Below are 6,118 nucleotides of genomic sequence, written 5' to 3'. Positions count from 1 at the left end.
ATTCTGTGGTATTTGCTAATGCTATATAAAACCAGCCCTACTGAATGTCAATGGTTCTCAACATTGAGACGACCTTTTGGGTCTATATAAATCTGAACAGAAGCATGTGCTTAAATACTTTGAATGATCAATTATTTCAGTTCTTTGAGATACCTATTTTTACAGTATTTAGAGTACATGTGCTGAAGTCTCCCAAGCTATGCACTGATTGCAACAGGATGATTTGCATTAAGAGGAATGAAGAATTGCCTTTAGAGGCTTGATACTGCAAATGCACAAATGTTGCCTGCTGCATACTTTCCATCATCAGTAACTATGGCAAAATATTACTGAAGAATCTCTATCCACTGGAAATCAGACAGCTGACTTGGTTCCTTATTTCATATAACCTTACTCCACTCAAATAACACCTTTATAGACCAGCATCCCATAAACAAATGAACCGGAGTCCTGAGCTTTTGCAGTGCTTCACCTACGCAAATTTTGTCTCTGATGAAGATCTAATTTCAAGTTGAGCACCTATTTTCTCCCTACTTGTGTAATGTACCACACAAGCAGTGTACCAACAGAATTCTGGAAAGAAAAACTAGAGCAGAGGACATGGTATACATTCCAGAAACCCGGGATGCAAAGATACTGTCTGAGGCCAAATTCTGACCTCATTTTTGTGCATGCAGCAAAGTTCATAAAAGGCATGGCGGAAGTTAGTCTCATGTTGAATACATCGTAGTACCCACCCACAAAGTCAGAATATTCTAAGGAAAAGAGAGAAGGGAAATTGAGATATGAGCATGCACAAGCCAAAAATTTCCCGATTTCACTGCCAGACAAACCTCCAACTTCAGAGGTAGTTGAGCTGAGCTTGGGTCCATTTTTTTTAAAGCAAGAAAATCCTCTCCTACTCCTCTCCCTGGGCCATTGTGCATTCTTTTATATCCCAGGCAGGATTTCCCAATTTATATTGATTTATACCAGACAGCATACAGCTTCCTTATGCCACAAGTTTCTCATATACTTTGTCTGACAAAACACAAAGCACAGGAACTTTGTCATTTAACTACATGTTCCATGACCAGCAGAACTACTTAAACTTGTTTTATGGACTCATGCCCTTTGTTTTCAACTTTTCTATCGAAGTAATTCCTGCCCTTCCCATCCATCGCACCTTCTGTGAACTGGACAAGGACAGAGACAGTACATGCTGACTCCGGTATGCAGAGCCAACACATACTGAATTTTCAGCCTACTGCTTTCAATCACACTGTACAAAGGTGAAATTCTCCCCAATTTTCCTTCAGTAGAGGCATTAGTTTGAGTCATCCTCAGCTATTCACTCAGCAGTTTCCCCAGTACTCCCAGATGATTTGCTCTACAACTCCTACTCTTCATGTGAAGTGGGCAATAAGGCCATTGGGAAGGACTGACAGGTAGACAGACTGCATGATTAAACAAAACCAGTTTCCACAGGAAAAACAGCACAAGAGACAAAGATGTTTCAAACAGTAGCAGTGGCTCTTAGTTCTTTATATGCCCTATTTTTTTCAGCAATGAAAAAAACAGAAATAAGATCACATATCCTGTTATTTTAGTGGCTTCTCCACATAGCTGACAGAAAAAGAACAAGGATTTATTTTTCATGCTGAAAAGCTTTTATTCTCACTTTCATGCAACTCAGTAAATTGCCAAGAGAGTAATTTATTCTCCCCTATGCTCTCCTGAATATCCATACACACACAAAAGATGGATGCTGGCAGGCAGAGCTGTCAGTAGGAATTTCAGCAGAAGTAAATTGTTTAGTACTTATAATGGAGCATAATAGCTGTAATTTCATTTGAACTGTTTCCACTAATAAGCTAATAAAACTACGAGTCACGACCCAGCCATTCATCACCATGTAGCCGCTGGGAATTTCTCTGTGCGCAGTTCAGCACAGAGACAGGTAACTTGGTCCTTTAAAATGTTCTGTACCTGGAAGAATGAGGAGCCAGGCCTGGCAAATTCTGCCTGCACTGAAAGACGCAGCTGCACAACAACTGCAAAGGAGTTCTCCATCAGTATTTAACAGGTGTTTGCACAGCTATTCCAATCCCCTGCCAAAATGCAAACTAGCAATTTGAATGCATATGCAGCTCGAAAAAAAAAGTTTAAAAGGAAATTTCAACATGAAATATAATACAAAGGCATGCAAATATGTACATATGTACATATGCACATTGCAAATTCGTTGGGCAGGAAGTATGTTTTTTCTGAAGTACCATGAAATATTACAGTTGCTACATATGGACAGATAGAAATTCATATATATTAGATATTACTGTCACATCACCTGACAGTTGTTCTTCACCTAGAATTTTGGTGAAGCATCTATCAAAATGCTTTAATTTAAATGGTATGATTAAAACAAGCTACAGCATATTTTCTTGGTCTGAGAAAACACATGCAATCAGAATTATATTCTGTGCAGTTTGCATGTGTTCTGAATGAAAGAACATATGCAAATGTAGCTGATTCCAGAAAAAGTGCTTTGATTGTAGCACAGATTACTCTTGCAGTGGTACTCTTTCTACTTATAAGCTGTGGATACAGTCGCCTCTGATAGATGAAACTAATTAACCACTCCGCAGGCAGCCACAGAGGTCTGTATGGGAGCTCAGAGACACTGAAGTGGTGAATAAGCCATTAGCTCTCTCCAGAGGAATTAATTTTGATACGAGCGGCTTTCATCACTGCTAATCAACTGTGATACACGTGCTTTCTGCCAAATTCCCTGAAATAAATGGGTAGACTTGTGCAGAGTAATGAAAAAAACACTTCGCGCTCTACCTCCCTGTCCAACCTGTAGTAGGCAGTGAACTGCCCAGTGCGGGCACACAGGACATGGTATTTGGGAAGAAGATGAAAGTCTATGTACCATTTTGTAGATTAGCTTTAATTGTATGTTAACAGTTGAATCACGAACACACTATATAAGGATTTCTGGGCAGAAGTACCTTTGGTTACCATAAACATCACTAGAATATAAATAAGGTCAGTAAAACCTTTTGGACAGGCTAACCTCTCACCTGGAGAAACCAGAGGAAGGCAACAAGAGGACAAGAACACAGATTTTTATTTTTTCAAGATACAGATAGTAATTATTCACATTTCTCAAAAATAACTACTAAAATGGAAGCTTTCATTCTCCTAGCCACTTCTCTCAGCTGGATCCTGACAACTTTATCAGATAACATTAATGCTAACAGAGCTCTGTTTGTATGAGCAAGCCTTAGCAATCAAGGTCCAAGTAACTACATTTTCAGAGTACGGGCATTATATTGTTTCTACACTTTTCACAGAACCACAGAATGGCTTTTGTGGGCATTTTTTTTTAATACCTGCTTCATATGAGAAAAGCAGACCACTTGTGTTTTTTCTTAAACTTATACATTTAGCAGCTCCTACCTAGTATTTTCTTAGCACAGTACCTAATGGGGAACAGAAGTGACTAGGTTTCATTAGCCCTTCTAATTAAAAGTTTTAGTGTCAGCATAGACCAAACCACTCAAGATTGGCTTAAGAAAAAAAATGAAATAAACAGTTATATGGAAGGAGTTAGAGATTTTTTTTTCCTTAATAATTTTGCTTCATTAGCAGAAGCATTGTGGAAGCTTCCACTGAGATTTCAGCCTTAGGGCACACTCATAGAGAAAAAATCTAGAAAGCACAGGTGTGGAATACCCCAAAAACTCAAACCAGAAGGAGGATTTGCCTGGGGAGATTCCAAAGCGAACACCTGACTATTTCTAGCTGGCCCCTGCACAGTAAGTTGCACTCCAGGCAAGTGCAGGTGCCTCACAAGAATTTTAGGAACCTTAACTCTTTTTCCTAAATTAATCTTCCTTCCATACAGAGCCCACTAACTGCAGCACAGCCCCGCCTTCCTGCCTGGACAGAAGCAAGGGTGAAACAGGGCCCCACACCTGCAAACATTTATTTGATATATTTTATTGTCTGAGTTTACTACTACTCCTCCAGACAGCTAAGTATCTTTCTGATTATGCAACAGACAGTTTAGGATCTTCATAATTTGATTGCTGATACATACAGGTGGCAGGCTAAATACCTCAATTAAATCTTTCCAGAAAAATCAAACTACTGGTTTATGTGCATCAGCTCAGGAGCTAATTCATGCAACCATTCTTACTTTTTTTCCAAACACAGCCTGAAATTTCATCAAAAAGCGTTTTAAGTTCTTACACCTGACTTATTCTGCAGCTCTTCAAAGTGAATATTTGGAGCTTGTTATCCTGATGGCTGCGTGAACAGCTTAAACATTGACATTTCCTAGATGATGTATGCCACAGGAAAATGGTAAATATGCAATAAGAGTCTAATATACATCTTGCAGCCTTAGCCACTCCATGCTTCTAAACTGCTCAGAGCTTTAAACTCCTGGCAGCATAGGCAGGAATTCTCAGAGGAATTCCAGTTCCAAAGACACACTTTGGAACTGAACACTAACTCTACTGTAATGGTATTAGAAATACTGCCTATAGCAGTTGCTAAATGAAAGAAAGCATTGCTGAAATGCACCTCTAACAGCAGGCTCCCAAAACACGAAAGCAATTATCATCAGATGGCTGTTCTGATGCAGATTTTTCAAACCACACTGCACAGCACCATCTGCTGGTGAGAAAATAGTTGGATTTTTTTGTTGTTCTTTCAGGCTTTCTGAAAAAAAGCTCTAACCATATCAAAGATAATTTTCATACAAGAAATAGTAATGTTGAATTTCAAAATAAGCAATTTAAAATAAAAATCTATAAAACACAGAATTCACTTGTTTTTTATTAATCCCTGTTACCCCTAGAAACACACAAAGTGAAAAAATACCCTTTAAAAGGTCTTACCCTCTTCATCAAGGGGACCAGGCATCAACCTTGTTCTGATTTCTGCAAATAAAGAAAAATATATATTACTCACACAATAAACAATTACATCCCAAAGCATACATCACAACGCAATGTTCTTCTGAGCTTGCATGTGGACCACAATCACAAGGTCTGCCTTCTGGAGGAGCTTTAGAACATGGGAAGTAAGAACAGTTGAGCTTGCTCTGGGACAAGCCCAAAGACAAACCCGTGAAAAACACAAGTGTGCCGAGGAGACCGTGAACACACCATTGCTTAAACTGGGTCTTCCATGAGTAGGCTGCACAAAAAGATGTAGGCCTGAATTTATACTTGGGAAATAAGCTACTTTAAAGCACTCTACTTGTTACTAGTTTGCCACACTGACAAATAACCTTAATAACTCCATAGCTCCTTTCTATTTGTTGAATTTTCCCTCAAGATAAGGAGCCAATAGTTTGCTGCAAGTTCCTCCATTATGCAATCAATTAACTCCGCTTTCTTGCACAACTGACTCAATTAGTAAGAGCCAGACTTGGTATCTGGAGCCTTCCCAGGTTTATCTACAAGCACTTCTAACTAGACTGTGAGAACAAACAAAAAAAAAAAAAAAAAGGAACAAACACATGAAATAAGAAAATTCTAGAAAAAACAAGTACGAATACTTAGGAATAAAGGAAAGGCTGTTTCCTTGCTTTATTTGCCATGTAAAATGCTGAGTTTCTCACAATTATAGATACAAAGGCTTCCACTGCATGTGATTCACTAGTACAACCAAAGTAAGCATGTTTAAGCTCCCCTTTTTTTCTTACTTTAAACACAACACCCTTCAGAAATAAACACATCCACATACCTCTTTGTTTTGAAACTAACTGCTCCGTGTGGAGTATGGGACACCCCATAGTGCTGTGACTTCTCTAGCAGCACTCTGGGGTTTTACCACACTGCTGGGTGCCCTTCTGGGCCACACTGCCCAGAGCAGGGACACCCACGTCATCTCAGGATTCACCAGCCCAGTCCCATTTGGGACACCAGCCGGGCCTCAACCTTGTCCCAGCGAGGGCAGGATGCGGTGCCGGAGCCCAAGCCGCGCTGAGGAAAGCACCCGAGGACCCACGCTCGCCTGGGGAGACGCCGAGGAACAACGTTCCCGGCTTCCCGCCACCCGCCTTTTAAAGGCTCTGGTGACGTCACCGCGCACGTGCGACGCCCCCTGCCGGGCGTGTCGA

This window comes from Streptopelia decaocto, assembly GCF_964273445.1.
Source record: "Streptopelia decaocto genome assembly, chromosome: 6".
NCBI classification, from domain to species: Eukaryota; Metazoa; Chordata; class Aves; order Columbiformes; family Columbidae; genus Streptopelia; species Streptopelia decaocto.
The sequence above is the reverse complement of the archived record's forward strand: the minus strand, read 5'-3'. Positions refer to the sequence as shown.